The 20,427-nt window shown below is 34.8% G+C and overlaps 1 long non-coding RNA gene across 1 annotated transcript; it reads right to left on the bottom strand.

Moving 5' to 3' along the window:
* Window positions 1–16,114: 16,114 nt before the first annotated feature.
* Window positions 16,115–17,367, bottom strand: LOC138140071 (uncharacterized). The gene is made up of 2 exons (XR_011162435.1): window positions 16,703–17,367; window positions 16,115–16,649 (listed from the first exon to the last, which is right to left on the bottom strand). It is a non-coding gene; the product is annotated as an uncharacterized lncRNA (long non-coding RNA).
* Between the last annotated feature and the right edge of the window lie 3,060 nt (window positions 17,368–20,427).

The raw sequence follows: 20,427 nt of genomic DNA, 5'->3' as shown, positions 1-20,427 counted from the left end.
AATCTTATTGGCTCTTAGGCGGTCGCAATACCATCCGAAGAATACTACATAATTGTGTACTTTGTAGACGCGCATCCCCAATCACTTATGAGGAAATTATGGGAAATTTACCTGACGCCAGAGTAAATCTTATCAGACCGTTTCGCGATTGCGGTGTCGACTACGCCGGACCTATTTCTATAAGAGAAGGAAAAGGTCGTGGAAAGAGGTCTATAAAGGCATATGTTTGTTTATTCATATGTTTGGCTACCAAGGCAATTCATTTAGAGTTGGTTACCGACTGTACGTCATCATCATTTATAGGAGCATTTAAAAGGTTCATGTCCCGCAGAGGTAAACCGTCAAGAATGTACTCTGATAACGCAACCACCTTCAAGGGAAGCGATCGCGAATTAAGATTCATTCATCAGGAAGTCACAAAATCAGAACTTTTCAAAAATTTCATTTCGAATTGTGCTGAGAACAATGTTGAGTGGCATTTTATACCTCCTCGTTCTCCGCATGTGGGCGGTATTTGGGAAGCAGGTATTAAGTCCATGAAATTTCATTTCAAGAGAATTATAGGTCAGTCATTGTTTACATATGAAGAGATGTACACATGTCTCACATTAATTGAGGCATGCCTCAACTCGCGGCCTATAACTTCCCTATCCTCAAATCCCGATGATTTATCCCCACTCACACCTGGCCACTTCCTAATTGGAACTGCACTCACCGCCCCAGCCGAACCTGTCGTGACCGAGATCAACATCCATCGACTGGACCAGTGGCAGAAAATCCAACAAGTACGCCAACATTTTTGGAAAAGGTGGTCTCGTGAATACATTGTCGAACTGCAACAACGCTCAAAATGGGCCACATCAACGCGCCCTGCAGCTGTAGGTGACATCGTCATCGTCCACGAGGACAACATACCCCCCTTGTGTTGGAGTCTCGGTCGCATCGAAGCAGTGCAACCTGGACGCGATGGAAAAGTGCGTACTGTGTCGGTCCGAACAAAAAGTGGTGTGGTGAAACGATCAGTGCACAAACTGAGCCCTTTACCGGTCTAGTGTTGTTGTCATTTGTGATTCAATGATTCAAAGATTTATGTATATATGATATGTATTGTAGGTTAATTAATTAAGGATTTGTTCATATTTATAGTTTTAATCATTTTTGTACATATCAATTTAATTTAAGTCAATTAATCATATTGTTTTGAAATCAGAGCATTTCAACGGCGGGACCATGTTCAGTTTACCTGAACTTGGCTTGAGGCGTCGGCCATTTGCCACCCTACCCCCCATGCTCGTAGTTATATAATAGTGGTAGTTTTTGAATAAGTCACTTGCAATTCAGAGCTTGACATCAGAGCAAGCGTAAGTCATTTTTGTACACTTATAATTCAAAGCTTGACAGTAGATCAAGTGTAAAGTGTAAGTCATTCATGTATGCGAGAGATCGGCAAACATCTAGTGTGTGTCTCAATAAATCATAGAATAATTATTCGCCTTTGATTCACGCGCAACAGTCGTATTAGAGAAGTTATACGGGTACGAGGACGAAATACCGATTATTTGAAATTAAAACAAAATTTATTTAATTTAATTATAACTTTATTTAATTTCAAAGGTTTTACTTTATTTTTAGTTCCATTCTGTACTGATTTGGCTGAAAATTAATGAAATTACACATGTGTATCGATCATGATCCCTGTTCTTCCTTTCTTGTTCACAAACAGCAATATCCTTAACTTTTTTGGGGCAGTGTATAAAATCGAGTCGGTTTATATAACATGATAAAAAATAAATCACAGCCATCCCTCATCTACATTCATCGTGAATCGATTTTAATTTGAATAATAAAATTTACATACATTTTAGCACTATAGCAACGTGACAGAAATGAAAATATAAATAAAAAATAACACTGACACTAAACTTGTAACGTGTCGTTTCCACCCCGTCGTCAGAGCCGTTTGAGGTTATCTTGTTTGTTTACATCGGATGGCCGCGGACTCCGTCAGCGATTCTGACCTCCTGTTCCACCTCCACCTTGACGCCGCGTCTCTTCAGTTCGACCAACCCACTTTTCTAGTGATTTTCTCCTTTTTTCCGTTTTTGAGTCGAACCGTCGAGCATTATGGGCGGAAGGGCGGCCATGTCACTTGTGGTTTTGTTGGTCAAAAGTGAGAGTGCGTGTCTTGTCGGTCCTGGTGACGAATTGGATTTTGCAACCGCAATCTTGGCCGGTTGATTCCATCGACGATAGGTACGTCGGATTAGGTCACCAGCGAACCTCCATTGTGCTGCTTGGACGAACATTTTGTCATTTCGCAACCTTGAGAAGGTTGAGCACGCGTCTTCAGGTCGGATAGCGAAGACACCACCACGCCGTACACCACCACGTGAAAGCCGACCACCATCTGAGGTAAAGATCGCTGCCGAGTTTCCTACACCAGGCCAGTTTCCCGTTGTGACGCGGATTTCGACTTACAGGCTTTCTTCTCTCTGCCGAGATGTATTCAGCTGCCGATTATGTTGAGATGTTGAACGCTAGGGAGGCAGCAAGAATTTTCTCTGATCGTTTTCCTGACCGACCTTCTCCTGATCACAAAATAATTTTGAGAGTACTTGCTAGGGCTCAAGAAACACGGAAACTTTTGCCGAATCGAAATGAAACTGCCGGAGGTGCACGAACCGCACGGACCTTGGCTAATGAAGAGGCAATACTGAATATCGTTGAAGAAGATGGAACTAGGAGTATAAGAGAAATTGCCCAAGACGTAGATATCTCCAGCAGATCGGTACTGCGTTTTGAATGAGAACAGACTTCATCCTTTCCACTATACTCGTGTGCAACATCTCGAACCAGAAGATTACCCTGCTCGAAGAAATGTTTGTGTTTGGTTGCTTATTAAAGCGACAGAAGATGAAAATTTTATTTCACGGATCTTGTTTTCGGACGAATCAAGTTTTGGTCGGCAGGGATGTTTCAACCATCGAAATTTGCATGTCTGGTCGTACGATAATCCAAGAACTACTTATCCGCGTGCATTTCAGCGTCGATTTTCCGTAAATTTGTGGTCAGGACCAGTGGAAGATTCAGTGGTAAGTCAAGATTGTAAAAAATAAAGAAAGCGTGTTTAGGTATTCTTTATTTTCAGATCGGATCTTTTGAATTCCTTATGCGTTTAACAGGAGCTGTGTACGCAAACTTTTTAAACATGAAACTGGCTCATTTACTTGAAAATATTCCATTGATTTTTCTCGTAAATCAGTGGTTCCAACATGACGGGGCACCGGGTGTCATTTCAGTCGCAATGTGCAAGTTATTTTGAATCGAATGTATCCTAATCGTTGGATCGGACGAGGTGGTCTACGCCACTGGCCTGCACGATCTCCGGATCTCAATCCTCTGGATTTTTTCTTATGGGGGGTACGTGAAAAACGTTGTTTACAACCGATCCATTCATAACGAGGAGGATCTTCGAAACAGATTACGAGAAACTTTTGGAATAATTACACCTGAAATAGTCAGGGCCTCTAAATTAAATTTACTACGGCGTGCACAACTGTGTCTCGAAATGAATGGTGGACATTTTGAGCATCTCCTTTAATTCTTCTTTTTTTGAGTTTTGTTTGTGTTTCGCTTTGTTATTATTTGCTTTCGTTCTATTAAACTCGCTTCTTTTTAGAACCACCATTTGTTGTTTGCTTTAGGACTTCCGCCCAATAATAAATTTGTATTAATAGTTGCGGGCTATACGATGACAACTTTTATTAAATTTATTGACATTATTCTTAACCTAAATTTTTTGACAGTGCAATAATGTGCTAAATTTGACAATAAAATACAGTCGACCAGATATTTTGAGTAGAATGAAAATATTTTTGGAAACCAAGCAACGCCCTCATTCATTCTGTTCTCCCCTAGTTTTTCCGAGCTTGACTAACGGGATTGGTGAATTTGATATGCTTCTAAGTCGATTAAAAAAGCAGATAAGAAAAAGGAATCAGTCTTTCCAGTAATGTTATTGCTGTCGGCACAAGTCAGTTTCCTCTAGGGCGTGAGTTGTGCCACACCCTGTATAGAGTGCCGTGACAACTGTCTAAATGTCAATAAATTCGCTCTCTAATAAAAACGCGCCAAATGTTGTTGCAAGTGCTACACTGCAATCCAATGGTGCTACAGAAGTTAGAAAACGCAAAAAATGGACTATGGAAATGAATATTTTCATTATACGGGAATATTTTCGGATCACAAAACTACAGGATGTTGTGAGTACTTACAGGCTTACTATTCAAAATTTAGCTGACCAGAGGAGAGTCATTATGAAGAAAAACTATATCCCTTCGGCAATTTTAGAAAATATCAAAAAAGATGTAAAGTTAGAATTGTCAATTAATTATTCTGACAATAATGAAGTTTCTAATAATTTAGTTGAAAATTCTGTTGAACCGCAAAGTTTACCAAATTATAATGACTCTTTCTGTTATCAAAATAATTCAACACCAAACACGATACAAAACGACATAAATAATTTAGACTTGAGTTACAATGATATACATGTTATTAATCAAAATTTTTACTACCATCAAAATTTTAAAGAACAAATTGAAGATGAATTTAATAGAACTCTGAACGAATTTGAACATATAGAACCATTTAATAGACCACTATTACCTAAACAACAAAGCTCCAAAAAATTCTTTGCAATGATTGAAATTTTAAATCAATTCATTTTACCTAAATTTGTAAATAACACAAGTTTTAAAAAATTACACAGTATTATATATAGTGGAGCTTTAACAATTATCAGATTAAATGGTTCAAAAGAAATTGACCAGACAAATAATATAAAAGCTAAAGAATTACCAAAATGGGAACGAAGACTAAATAAACGCATTAACAATATCAGACGAGATTTAGGTAGAATAACTCAATATTTAAAGGATATAAATTCTAATCATCTAAATAATTGTATTCAATCCATTTTAGATAACAACCGAATACATTGTTTAAAATATAATGAATATAATAAAACATTAATAGATTCTTTAAGTCCTTTATGGTTTTGTCTAGCCATTAATCCTTTGACAAATCTATTAAATAGCACTGGATACGGTTTTAATATTAGACATAACAATACCACACTATCAAAATTAAATCACCTTCTTTATATGGATGACATAAAACTTTATGCATCTAAAAAGAATCACATTTTATCTTTATTAACAATAACTGAAAATTTCTCAAATGATATTAGCATGAGTTTTGGTATTGATAAGTGTAAAACGCAATCAATATGTCGCGGTCATTACGATAATTTAGAATATATAACTAAAGAAGGAGAAATCATTAAAAATTTAAATAAAGGAGAATTTTATAAATATTTAGGTATTAATCAATCAAATCATATTCAACATTCAATTATAAAAGAAAATTTAGAAAAACAATTTTATTTAAGAATTAAATCTATTTTAAAATCAAAATTAAACGGTAATAATTTAATTGTTGAGCCAAATATACCTGACACTATAGCAAATATAAAACAAAAGTCTTTACATGGGAGATATTTTAAAGAGCTAGAACAGCCAGAAATTAATATTCAAGCTTCTCATGCATGGCTTAAAAAATCAAATATTCATCCTGAGACTGAGGGTTTTATATTTGCAATACAAGATCGTGTTATAAATACAAGAAATTATAAAAAACACATATGCGGTTTACAATCGATCATTGATAAATGTAGGATTTGCGGAACTGAAGGGGAAACCATTGAACACATCATTTCTTCTTGCACCGTTTTGGCTCAAAGCGAATATAAAAAACGTCATGATATATTCGCAAAAATTATACACATGAATTTAGCAGTTAAATTCAATTTATTAAAGGATACACAACCACATTACATTTATAAACCAGAAAGTTGTTTAGAAAATGACAATTACAAATTATATTTTGATCGCACAGTTTTAACTGACATTCACATTCAGCATAACAGACCAGACATTATTATTTTAAATAAACAACAAAAGCAAGCATATCTTTTAGATATAGCTGTTCCAAATTCAAATAATATAACACAGATATATAATACAAAAATTAATAAATATTTAGAACTCTCCGTTGCTATGAGAAATCTTTGGTGTTTAGAAAAAATTTCGATTTTACCATTTATAATTTCAGCAACAGGAATAGTACCGCAATCTCTTTTTAAAAATTTAAAAATTTTGGACTTAGAGAACACATTGGTGGTTGAAATTCAAAAAGGTATATTATTATACTCATGTCACATCGTGAGGAAATTCCTTAACATTGACACAGAACATAAAACACAAAAAAGTCAAAATGTGGAGGCGAGACGCCGGTAATTATGTTGATAAGCACTGCACTATTACTTGATAGTATTATCCGTAATAGTGTATGTACTCCGGCAAAATTGCCGTGCCGCCGGGTGGAGGTGGGATAGTAATTAAAGCAGTTAATACATACGCTGTTCCATTGTTGACCTATTCTTTTGGTATTATAAAATGGTCCAAAACTAATTTACAGAATATAAATATTCAAACTAGAGTTCTCTTTACAAAATTTTGTAAACATCACCCCAAATCTGCTATTGAAAGATTTAATTTACCACGCGAAAATGGTGGTAGGGGTTTTTCAAATCTAGAAATTCTACAACATAATCAAATTGCTTCACTAAAAAATTATTTTCACAATAGAGCTCGTGATAACACTTTTTTTAATGCTTTGGTTTCAGCGGATAAAGGTTACACACCTTTAAATATAAGTGATAATATAATTTCAGATATTGTTGAGCCAAATATACCTGACACTATAGCAAATATAAAACAAAAGTCTTTACATGGGAGATATTTTAAAGAGCTAGAACAGCCAGAATAGTAATTAACGTTATAAGTCCGGGAACTCATAGTTTACAGTATGAGTGAGACGTTTAAGGACGAGGCGACGAAGGAGCCGAGTCTTGAAACTCGAAACGAATACTGTAAAAAGAGTTCACGGACGAATGTCGTTATGTATTTTATTTCATCCTGCCTCAAATTTCGTTTGAAAGAAACATTGAAATTAATTTCAAAATAATTTAACAAATGCTCCAAATCTAGTCACATTTTTGGAACATGATTAGCAACGGCTGTTTGGCAATTGTTTATTTTGTTGAAATAATTTGGTGCGTCAAAATGACTTCTAAAGTAAATCCTCCAGAAATTGTAAGAAAATCTGCAGAAGCCTGTGCTGAATTAATACCTAGCAAGAGTAGCAAGTCTGGTGAAAGGTATCAAAAACAATGCAGCCATTTTTGTAAATGGAAATCAGAAAATAATGTGAAGAAAATTACCTACGGAAGAGGTTATGCTGGCTGGCCTATTTTTTAGATTTGGTTTAAATGGTTGTATTATTTTATTTGTGAACTAACGTTTTTAGTCTGAGAAAGTAAGTGCATCATCTTCTTTGTGGCCGAAATAGTTAAATTGTTAATTTGTATTTAGATCTAGTTTGAATAAAACATTTCTTAAATCTGAATAATTGTTATTGCGATTTGTACGATTGTTACTTTTGTGTTTCCAATAGCAACACTTAACCGGCGTCCGGCCGTTTTTTGCGTTTTCCCGGATTCAAACTGATGACGTAAAGTATTGAAATTTAACACAGGATGAAATAAATTAATATTCAAGCTTCTCATGCATGGCTTAAAAAATCAAATATTCATCCTGAGACTGAGGGTTTTATATTTGCAATACAAGATCGTGTTATAAACACAAGAAATTATAAAAAAACACATATGCGGTTTACAATCGATCACTGATAAATGTAGGATTTGCGGAACTGAAGGGGAAACCATTGAACATATCATTTCTTCTTGCACCGTTTTGGCTCAAAGCGAAAATAAAAAACGTCATGATATATTCGCTAAAATTATACACATGAATTTAGCAGTTAAATTCAATTTATTAAAGGATACACAACCACATTACATTTATAAACCAGAAAGTTGTTTAGAAAATTACAATTACAAATTATATTTTGATCGGACAGTTTTAACTGACATTCACATTCAGCATAACAGACCAGACATTATTATTTTAAATAAACAACAAAAGCAAGCATATCTTTTAGATATAGCTGTTCCAAATTCACACAATATAACACAGACATATAATACAAAAATTAATAAATATTTAGAACTCTCCGTTGCTATGAGAAATCTTTGGTGTTTAGAAAAAATTTCGATTTTACCATTTATAATTTCAGCAACAGGAATAGTACCCCAATCTCTTTTTAAAAATTTAAACATTTTGGACTTAGAGAACACATTGGTGGTTGAAATTCAAAAAGGTATATTATTATACTCATGTCACATCGTGAGGAAATTCCTTAACATTGACACAGAACATAAAACACAAAAAAGTCAAAATGCGGAGGCGAGACGCCGGTCCGCCGGATGGAGGTGGGATCAAAGACACTTTATTACAGAAGTTAAATATTTATTCTAAACGACTCAAAAGATATAAAAATAATAAACAACGGAAATTTGAAAACAAACTATTTAGAAATAATAATGGTACACCAAATATAAACGAAATTAAAGAATTCTGGTCAAACATATGGTCAAATGAAGTTCAATTTAATAATCAGGCAGAATGGATTCCTCATTTAGAAAATGATATACCAGATAGTAATAATCGACATCATATTCAAATTAGCCATGAAATTTTAGTTGAAAATATTAATAGTTCACATAATTGGAAATCCCCTGGAGGTGACCAAATTCATAACTTTTGGTTAAAAAAATTTACTTGTATTCATAAATGCTTACTTGATCACTTTAACGGATTTATTAGGGAACCTAACACATTTCCAGAGTTTTTAGCCCATGGTATAACATATCTGAAACCAAAAGATTCCGATACTAAAAATCCATCAAAATATAGGCCAATCACATGTCTACCTACAATTTATAAAATTATGACATCTTGCATTAAAGTAATAATTTACGACCATTGTCAAAAATTAAATATACTTAATGAAGAACAAAAAGGTTGTGTTAAAGAGTGTTTTGGTTGTAAAGAACAACTCATAATAGATACGGTAATAATGGAACAAGCTAGAAAAAATAATAGAAATATTTATACCGCATTCATAGACTACAAAAAAGCCTATGATTCAGTACCACATTCATGGTTAATTAAAATCCGAGCCTATTCAAATTAAACGGGGAATTTATCAAGGAGATTCTTTAAGTCCTTTATGGTTTTGTCTAGCCATTAATCCTTTGACAAATCTATTAAATAGCACTGGATATGGTTTCAATATTAGACTTAATAATACCACACTATCCAAATTAAATCACCTTCTTTATATGGATGACATAAAACTTTATGCATCAAAAAAGAATCACATTTTATCTTTACTAACAATAACTGAAAATTTCTCAAATGATATTGGGATGAGTTTTGGTATTGATAAGTGTAAAATGCAATCAATATGTCGCGGTCATTACGAACATTTAGAATATATAACTCAAGAAGGAGAAATCATTACAAATTTAAATAAAGGAGAATTTTATAAATATTTAGGTATTATCAATCAAATAATATTCAACACTCAATTATAAAAGAAAATTTAGAAAAGCAATTTTATTTAAGAATTTAATCCATTTTAAAATTAAAATTAAACGGTAATAATTTAATTAAAGCAGTTAATACATATGCTGTTCCATTACTGACCTATTCTTTCGGTGTTATAAAATGGTCCAAAACTAATTTACAGAACATAAACATTAAAACTAGAGTTCTTTTTACCAAATTTAGTAAACACCATCCTAAATCTGCTATTGAAAGATTTAATTTACCACGCGAAAACGGTGGTAGGGGTTTTTCAAATCTAGAAATACTGTTAAAAAATCAAATTGCTTCACTAAAAAATTATTTCCTCAATAGAGCTCGTGATAACACCTTTTTTAATGCTTTGGTTTCAGCCGATAAAGACTACACACCTTTAAATTTAAGTGATAATATAATTTCAGATATTGTTAAGCCAAATATACCTGACACTATAGCAAATATAAAACAGAAGTCTTTACATGGGAGATACTTTAAAAAACTGGAACAACCAGAAATTAATATTCAGGCCTCTCATGCATGGCTTAAGAAATCAAATATTCACCCTGAGACGGAGGGTTTTATATTTGCAATACAAGATCGTGTTATAAATACAAGAAATTATAAAAAACACATATGCGGTTTACAATCGATAATTGATAAATGTAGGATTTGCGGAACTGAAGGGGAAGCAATTGAACACATCATTTCTTCTTGCACCGTTTTGGCTCAAAGCGAATATAAAAAACGTCACGATATATTCGCTAAAATTATACACATGAATTTAGCTGTTAAATTCAATTTATTAAAGAATACACAACCACATTATAGTTATACACCAGAAAGTCGTTTGGAAAATGACAGTTACAAGTTATATTTTGATAGAACAATTTTAACTGACATTCATATTAAGCATAGCAGACCAGACATTATAATTTCAAATAAACAACAAAAGCAAGCATATCTTTTAGATATAGCTGTTCCAAATTCACATAATATAACACAGACATATAACACAAAAATTAATAAATATCGGAGACGTAGTACTGTTCGTTTCAGTTTGGAGGTTGAACCCATAACAGACTAATACCGAACAATAGCTTTGAAAATCAACGAAATTCTTCAGCTCAACACTCGGAGTGCCAGAAACAAGAGGCTCAATATGGAAGCCTTGCTTAGTACCCATAAGCCGAACATCGTCTCGATATGTGAGCACTGGATGAAGTATTTTGAACTTAATGGTTTTGCACTCAGTAACTATCATTTATGCAGTTCTTTTTATAGACCTACACCGTATGGAGGAGTTGCATTGTTTGTGGACAGAGCTCTTATCTGCAAGCCAGCTCAATTGGCGGTGCCGTGTGAGGAAGAGCGCTTCAAGTATGCCGGAGGACAAGTAAAATACAAGGGCCGAAACATACTGGTGATATCTCTTTATAGACCCCTAGGTTCTGACGTTAAACAGTTTCTCGAAAGATTTGAAATACTTTATAAACAAAGCATGCAAAAAATTTGAACAAATTATAATTAGTGGCGATTTTAACATTGATCTCCTGTCCGATAAAAACGATACTGTCAAGTTCAAAAATGTATTACATAGATATGGGTTTCAACAAATAATTTACAAACCAACAAGGAGTTCTCAAAGCTTGATAGATAATATCTTTATAAATTTCCAAATGCAAGAACGCGAAGCGGTTAGCTTTTTTGTAGAACTTTCCGATCATGATGCAATTTTATTAAACATACCTCATAATAACTATGAGAAATAAACAAAAACTCAGGAGATCATTCACACACGAGGAACAACTCAAGTTTTGTTCTCTTCTTGTAAACCACGACTGGGTATCAGTATACAACTTGAACGCAGTTAAACAGAAGTACTCAAAATTTATAGAAATAATTACGTCATTTCTACAGACAGCCTTTCCACTTAAACCATACAAAAAGAACAACACGAAAAACTAGGTTACCCCTGAAATTATTAATATGTCAGCGGAGTTAAAAAATGTACACTGGTTATATAAAAACACCGGAGACGATAATATTAGATTATATTACAACAATTTGGCCAAAGCCTATCAAAATACTTTAAAAAAAGCTAAGCATAAATACACCGAAAATCGGTTGCCACATACCATATCGATAACTTCGTTAAAACATCTTGGAATATTATAAACAATAACATTAGCTCGGGTAGACAAAGAATAACTAATTTAATAGCAATAACCACCAATGGCAGGGTCATTGAGGACACAAAAGAAATAGCAAATATGTTGAATAAAACCTTCACCAAAGTCACATACACATCAGGGAGTGCAGGAATAAATATAAATTCAAATAACATGACTAGAAAAACCTTAAAGACAATGGGCCGTATCACGACACCGTCATTAGGCTATGATTAGCAAAACACCTTATTAAATTTAATCACGACTTTAATCATAGACCTACCTATCACGACCCCTTGTTTAGATCGTAATTAGCTAATCACAGCTTCTGATGTTTAAATGGATAAAAAGAATCTGGCAACATCATTTAATACTTTTTTAAGGTGTTTCTGTTGTGGTTTCTGGAAGTGAGTAAATCAAATTTGGTAAAAATTGACAAAACAATTTGTAACATTATATATACAGGTGTCCCAAAAATGGCGTCCTAACTACTTACTACTGTATCGAGGATGTTTAAATGTACACGAAAAAAATATGGAAAAAAATTTTCAGACAAAAAAATCAATTTTTATTATTATTATAATGTTTTCTGGGTCTTCGTGAAGTGCGAAAAAAACTATAGTGTGTTTCTCCCGTAACAAGAGCATTTTTATTGATACGTAACAATTTTTCTTAATCTACCCATCACCAAATTTATTTACAATATAAAACAATCTTACCTGTAACAAGAGAAACGGCATTAAAGCTATTATTCGCTTTCTTTCGTTTCGAACAATCTCGAAGGTTGGTCCCCTCTCTTGTTACAGGCTAAGAACGACACGCCGCGATCTTTGTCATCACATGTCGCGCGCGCCAAATTCAAATGTACCGAGGTACAAATTAAAAAGAACTAAAAAGAAGTACGACGAACTTTTTACATTATTATTATTAACGGTAATATAATGTAAACAAAGATGTACTCGCACAACATTACCATGCAATGTTACCGTAGTGGATTTAAAATATTTTTTTCGATTTCCAAAGCTCCTAAATTCTCTATTATGCAGGATTAGATATTGGTAGTAAGTAATCTTGTACTTTGTGATAATATGTACGACTAGAGGTAGCTGTCATGACAATTTAATACATATATTTTGAAATAATTTACCTGTTAAGTGCCACTTTCAAAGGCCGCCAAATTAGCAAATAAGTCCAATAGAATTTTTTTAACATTTTTCTGACGTTTACGGTAGTCTCTTCTACACCGTAGTGCACCGTTAGTACGTCATTTTTGGGACACCCCCTGTATAACGAAAAATCAGGAATATATTTTTTGTAAAAATGTGTAATATACTTAAAAAACAGAATGTTACTCTCATTTTTTTTATACACACATGTAGGTAGGGGAGACCGGTGTCAATTGTAACCGGTGTCAATTGTAACAGGTGTCGAAACTACAGGGTTGATTTTAGCGCCATTTTTGATAAAAAGTTTGAAAAGTCTTCAACAACGTATGGCATATCTACTTTACCAATCGAGCATTGGTTGGCGCAATGCAAGTAGGTCGCGTTGTTCTTATTTAAAAAGATTTGTGATAATTGCAGCAAAACGTAAGTTTCCGCACACAAGTATTTTTCGGTCTACACCCTGGTTTATTATACTTATTACAAATCTGATTAAGACCCCACAATGCATGTTCTTTTAGCTATCTGTTGAATACGTTAAATTTGTTAGGTTATACAGCATGTATCATAAGGGAGGTGGAGAATCAGAAATGTCAACATGGTGTCGATTGTAACACATGAGACGGTGTCAATTGTTACATGTTAAAACCGACCAAAAAAAATAAAACTGTTCATGACAGCGATTCATTTGAAGAGGATGAGCAAGATAAGGAAACTTTTTGTTTAGTATGTCTTGGCCCTTATAACACAAGCCAAGAAGACTGGATCCAGTGTAGAGATTGCAAACAATGGGCACATGTTAGTTGCACTAATGAAGATCCTTATTTTGTATGCATTAATTGTCTCTCAGATTAATTTTTTAGTATTATTTATGAATACTGTTTAATTTCAAAATTTTTATAATAAAGTTACGTGAGTTCTGTATATTTTTTGTTGTTGTTAATGTTTGTAACAATTGACACCAGTCCTGTTAGAAATGACACCAAATAGGTGTCAATAGTAACATCCGACACGTGAGATAATTTTGGAACTATTGTAAAAAAACATCTTTGGCAGGCAAATTATAAAATCGGTATAAGTATGTCAAATGGTTACTTATGTTGACAAAAAATAATTTGATAAAAATTACTAAGGGGTTCCTCAGGAAAAAAATACAAAACAATTTTTGTTACATTTGACACCGGTCTCCCCTACTGTTTATTCCTTTTTTTCCACAGCCCAATCTGTTCCTATGTCACATTTTACAGCTTGACCAGAATAGCTTGGCGACTGAGATGCGTACAAGAGGAAACGAGCGATTCTCTGTAAGACAAGGATATGGCTATGGTACGGTACACTCAACGAAGCAAATCTGCTCAAAACAGCCCGGACTTGAAGCTTGAAGCGCTGATTTTATCACGTTTGTACACAATCTAAACACTTCCAGCCCAACAGACAAGTGCGCTCCGCTAGTGGGAGGGATTTCAGTCCACTGCGTCACTCGCCAAGCTGTTCTGGTCGACCTGTATGTTTTTACAAAATTCCTATTTTCCATTTCAAAGATATGTCATCCAAACCAAAAAGAATCCGGGCGGGTAACTTTTCTGCCGAAGAAAAGGAGATGACGCTGGCTTTTGTTCAGGAGCACTCCGTTGTGTTGGAGAGCAAAACCGCGGATCCGAACATTTAAAAAAAAAGAGGAAATTGTCGGAAGAATTGGCGGAGAAAATGAGGAAAGCGGGTCATATTCCATCTCCTTCAAACTTTCGAATGAAACAGGCGGCCAAAACCGGCATTACCCGATTCAAAAAGGAACAAAGAAAAACGGGGGGTTGTCCAGGTCCATCAGAGAGCGAGACACCCTCTGATATGGATTGGGCAATTCACAATGTTTGTCCCATCGACTTTGAAGAAGACGTGTCTGCGTTTGATTCGGACTATTTTACAGTTAGTTAATTATTTTTAAATTTCATTAGATATCCATAAAGTTTTTGTTTTACCATTTTTTATCGCAACTATTGAAAATTTTGTAGGATTTACCCTCCTCCTCCTCCTCTATCAAGCCTGAATCCATTGGTCTCATAGATCCCACAACAGGATTAATTGAAAATTCAGAGACACAAAAGTAAGTTTTATTTAATGCATCGTTACAGAAAAATTCTTATTTTATATGTCATAGTTTTCCCATCCGTCCTGAACCCCAACCAGATCCCGGTAGCAATGCGACTGTAAAAAAACCAAAAGGCAAAAAACGGCGGCACGAGATGAGTGCTTTTGAAGAAGAAATGCTTCAACTGAACAAGGCACATTTAGAGGCCAGGATTAACAACGAGAGGCGCATCAACGAAACGGAAATTTTGGAAACTAAGCATGAGGTGGAACTGGAAAAATTAGAGATATTAAAAAAAAAATCAGTGTGGGAGCCTTAAGGTCGACTTGAGCAACATTTAAAATTCTCATTAAAATTTGTTTCTCCCAATAACTTTTGAACTTTTTTAACGCTAAGTCAGATGGACGACCTTGCGCACCACCCAACTGGAAAAATCCCACTTAAAGGCTGATCCTTTGACCGAGAATTTACAACTTTATTTTGTTCAACCATTCACTGTTCCGTATTTAGTTACACCCTGAATACACTGACCGCAAATCAGCCACTTACTTTAGCAGCTAAAATTACTGCAGTCACAATTTGAGTGAATAATCCAGTTGTAAAAGCAGAATTAGTGTAGAACTTGGGGAAAAATGTGACGTTGAAATTATAAAAAATTTGTATTATCGCGGCCAAAAATACCTATGCAAACACCAACGTTAATCTAAACACATGAACATAACATTAAATATAAATTCCTAATTTAAATAATAAATTAATATTTTGTGACTTCATTTCAGAATAAAATGGGGACGCCTATAATTCGTTGACAGCAAAAGACGAATTTGCAAAGTAAAAAAGTAAGTGTTTCCATATTTTTGGCAGCGATAGTACATTGAATCGTAGGACTGATTCATAAGGTTAACTTGAAACTTACTGTTGTCTGTCACAATAGGAAGGTAAAGAAACTGAAAAACTATTTTATGGACGTAGGAGTCGATTTTATACATACTTTCGAAGGTCGGAATTTCATCTTCTAAAATCGCGTATAATAGCAATTAAATCTGACGATATACGCATGTTGGTACTAATAAAACGACTATGAAGGGTTCTAAAAAGAACCGTATTTATTCATGTAACACAAAACAAAACTATACTGGATGAAAACCGAAACGAAAAATCGACGAATCAAACGAAACGAAATTAAAGATGCCAGAAAATTCCCCCGTTCTATCTATGCAAAGTGCTCCTCTATGAAGCGTCGCCTAAACAAATTTCCAAGAATGGAGGGTGGGGCTTGTGCAGGATGATGGTCTGGGTCTTCGTCAGAGGAATCATCATCTACATTTTCCTCTTCGTATTCCCAATTGTCATCAAAGTCCAGCTTGATGTTGTAGAGAACCGCCATTGCCACAATACATGCCTTAGCTGTCTCCCAAGACACTTGCATGCCATTTTGGAGTGCTCGAAACATTCCCTTCCATCGCCCAAAGCAACACTCTATTATCACCCTTATTTTCTTATGGGCGCGATTATAAGATTCCTCTGCTGGACTATGAGAGTGCAGAAGAGGAGTCGACATGTAATGACTACATGGATATCCACTGTCCCCTAAAAGAATCCCCTTTTTCTGATTATTCTGCAAAAAAAAACAAATATTCACACACTTTATTTAAGACATAAAAAACATACCTCAAATTGTTCCTTTAAATATGAATTTGCCCATATTCTCGAATCATGAGCACTGTCTCTCCATTTGGCCACAATGTCAAGGATACGAGAAGTAGCATCACACACAACGTACACGTTAAAAGAAAAGGTTGGTGAAATAGTGGCGACTGTTCGCTCCGCAAATTACCTTACTACAGGGTAAAGTCCAATAATGTTTGGATTATTTATTAATGTGAATTTCAATAATCTGAGATGAATGCACTACAAAAATTAAAAATATTTTCTAACCTAATTTTATTTCGTTAAATGTCAGACCAGACGATTCTTGTGTCATTTTCTACGCTGGAAAAATGTTGCAAACAATTGAGCTTCCATAGGTCTAAATATAATTTTATTTGAAGGCCCGTTATAACCTGAAAAATACTATTACCTAAAAACGTCCGTCATTGCACAAACAATGCGGATACCCAACAATGCATATGCATCATTTGAAATGCATCCATAGTTACAAATAAAGCAGGATAACTAATTTATAGGTAACTTAACATCAACAACAGGATTGGTTAGTTAAAATTGCTTCTTTCCTAATCACTATTTAAGATAGATTTTTTTGAACATTTTTCCTATTATTCCCAGAAGATGATGAATTCACCGTATTATTTTGGTCCGCCAGTTCTGATAGACCCTGTATATTTCCATATGGCAAGAAACTTACAAAATGTTGATAAGCCCCTCCGGCGACTACATCTTATTCCCGGAAACAGTACGGTCCACCCTCGAGCCACTTTCGGCCCCACTGAATCACACGACGACCAACCTAAGCCCAAACGAGGAGTGACCAGTGCTAAATGAAATCGCACACTGCGAGGTGCAGGAACCGGGCAAGCCGCCCCTGTAACGAGGAATAAATCAATGTTGTGCTGTCTTTTGACTTTTGTGTCTCTCTTCCCTTCCGCACCCCAATCTGCACCGCTGAAGTCTGTTTTGTGGCCTTTTGGGTCGTAATAGTACATACCTACATTTTCTACGGAACGAATTGGCTCAATTGTTGGAAAATGTTGATCTGAATACGAGACAACATATGTGGTTTCAACAAAATGGAGCCCCACCTCATTTTCATGGAATTGTTAGACTATTTGGATGGAAATTTCAGTAATCGCTGGATAGGTCCAATAATATTTGCCTTATCGCTTATTCTCGGTAGGGGTACGCAAGCAAAGAAGGCGATTCAAACTTAACACACTATATTTGGATAACAAGAACAATATATGCAAATTAGACCGAACCACTTGTCGCGACAGTTGGGGAGTGAGAGAGAGATCCGTGCTCTTTTGCCCTTCAACACCTAACCGTCGTTGTGCGGGGGAGTAAGGGTAGCCGCAGATTTGAAATTGCCAAAAAACAACATCAAATAGATCCAGTGGCAATGGTTGAAGATGAATATGTAGCTACTGAGTGGGACCATGACTACATACAAACATTGTGGGATTTAAGTCCATACGTTGGAAATGTAGTTTCTTACATTGGTCGTGCATTAAATAGGAGTACATATTAAATAATCTCTTGCTTGTGTTTAGTCATTTCTGGAAAAAGCTGGATATTTTAATTTCAGTAGCCAGCTTTTTTCGGAAATTCGAAAATGTATTGTGGGTTGCATTTTTTATTCTGTCGGGCACATTATCACTCTTGAAATACCCTGTATTAATAAAACCTAATATATTACTCCTACTGTACTGAAGTTTTATTTCGTCTTTCCTAAGTGCAAACAGAATAATAATAAAACATCACGTGTAAACTTACTCTTTCCATTTTTTTTTAATTTCGCGCCGGATCTATTTGTTGTAGCGTAGAGTGAACATTTTTAGTAACATTTATGTCAAGCACTCTATGAGTGGACAGAGTTTATCAATAATTTATCCAACAAATTAAGCCCGAATTCTTTATGGTCAAAATGGTCAATGGTTAAGAGTTGTTTGGCAGTTAGAGAAAACATTGATGTTCGCGGGTTTGTTTCCTTTTATATTTGAAAAAAGTCACCTTTTTATTTGTTATTTCCAGATTTCATAAACTGGTTGCATTTTTGAAAAAACAAAATGAACGTTATGTTCCTAAGAAAGCTAAAGTTCTGACGAAGGAGCAAGTGGAAACATTTATCCTTGAAGCTCCTGACGAGAAGTGGTTGCTTTCCAAAGTCATTAATTACCATTTTTGGTGTATTTGGTTGTTGTCGGTGAGAAGAGCTCCTATCCCTCACTTTAAATGACGTGGAGGATTTGACCAAATATATTGTTGTCACCTTACGCGAGACCAAAAATTTAACAACTAGGAGCTTTACAATAACGGACTATGGGTGTAGTTTTAAACCTTGTGCTATTTATCGAAAATATGCGGCCTTACGGCCTCAAAAGAGGACTTGAGGTTGTTCTTAACGTATCGGAATGGAAAATGTGTCGCCTTAAATGCAGGTCAGCATACTGTTGGCACAAAACCTAAGAAAATTGCTGAATATTTAGGATTACAAGAGCCTGTACTGTATACAGGTCACTCACTTAGACGGACTGGAGCAACGATGGTTGTTGATGCCGGTGGCGATACTTTAACGCTGAAACGTGCAGGGGCATGGAAATCAACACAAATTGCGGAGAGCTACGTTGATGACTCAATTAATAGGAAGATCGAAATATCAAAAAGAATGTTTCCACTTAACGAATCCACGCCATTCACTTCTACAGACGATACACGTGCAAATGCAAGTGACTCAACATCGTTTGGAAAATTTAGTATAAATGCAAATAACAACTGCACTATGATATTTCATGTTTACGATAGTAATAAGACACAATTGTGAAATGTTAATTAATAACAATTAAATACCTGTTAAAGAACTTGGCTGTTATTTCAAATTATACAGGGTCTATCAGAACTGGCGGACCAAAATAATACGGTGAATTCATCATCTTCTGGGAATAATAGGAAAAATGTTCAAAATGTGCAAAACTTGTGATACATGCCAAAAATGTTATGAAGCCAAAGATAATATCCAGGACGATGGCTCAGCCTAAAATTAAACTTTGTTGCAGATACCGTGCGATCGAAAATAAAAAAAAAAATCGAGAGAGCCCTGATTAATGCGCTTCAGTTGGCAACACGTAAAAATTTAATAGAGAACTGTCATTATTAATCTGACATCATTAGGAACATAGAATTCTTCAACATCCATTTCCACAACGTGTACACCTTCACTTTATTGACTTTACAAAACTTTGTTTATTTTGAATTTTATTTTTTTCAATAGCAACAGATCTTTCCGAAAATGTGATTTATTTATCTATTTTAATTTTATTTAAAATTTTGAATATAAAGTTTCAGATTCATTTACTAAGGAGTTATGTCAGGTATCGAACAAAACCAAATACAGCACTCAGGAGTAAGGCCGCTTTTGTTCACTTGAAACGACGCGTGAACAAAAGATTTACCTTTCCTCTCTCGTAGTGTAAATAAGTATTCCTTTTTCAACAATATTGAAATGTCTGCCATTTTTGAGTGCTATTCTCTAAATTTTCACTGCATAATGTAAAAAGTTGCAGTATGTAGCTAACAGAGCAATGTAAGAAACGTCTTTACAGAGATACATAAAATTCGGATTCTCAAAATACCTCTGTAAGCATTTGCCTTACAGAGCTATTTAATATATTTGAAAATTAGTGAAGTAAGCTTTGCCTGAGTGAACAATGCAAATTTCGTAC

Source organism: Tenebrio molitor, chromosome 1, assembly GCF_963966145.1.
Source record: "Tenebrio molitor chromosome 1, icTenMoli1.1, whole genome shotgun sequence".
Lineage (NCBI taxonomy): Eukaryota > Metazoa > Arthropoda > Insecta > Coleoptera > Tenebrionidae > Tenebrio > Tenebrio molitor.
This window is presented reverse-complemented; position numbering and strand designations above follow the sequence as displayed.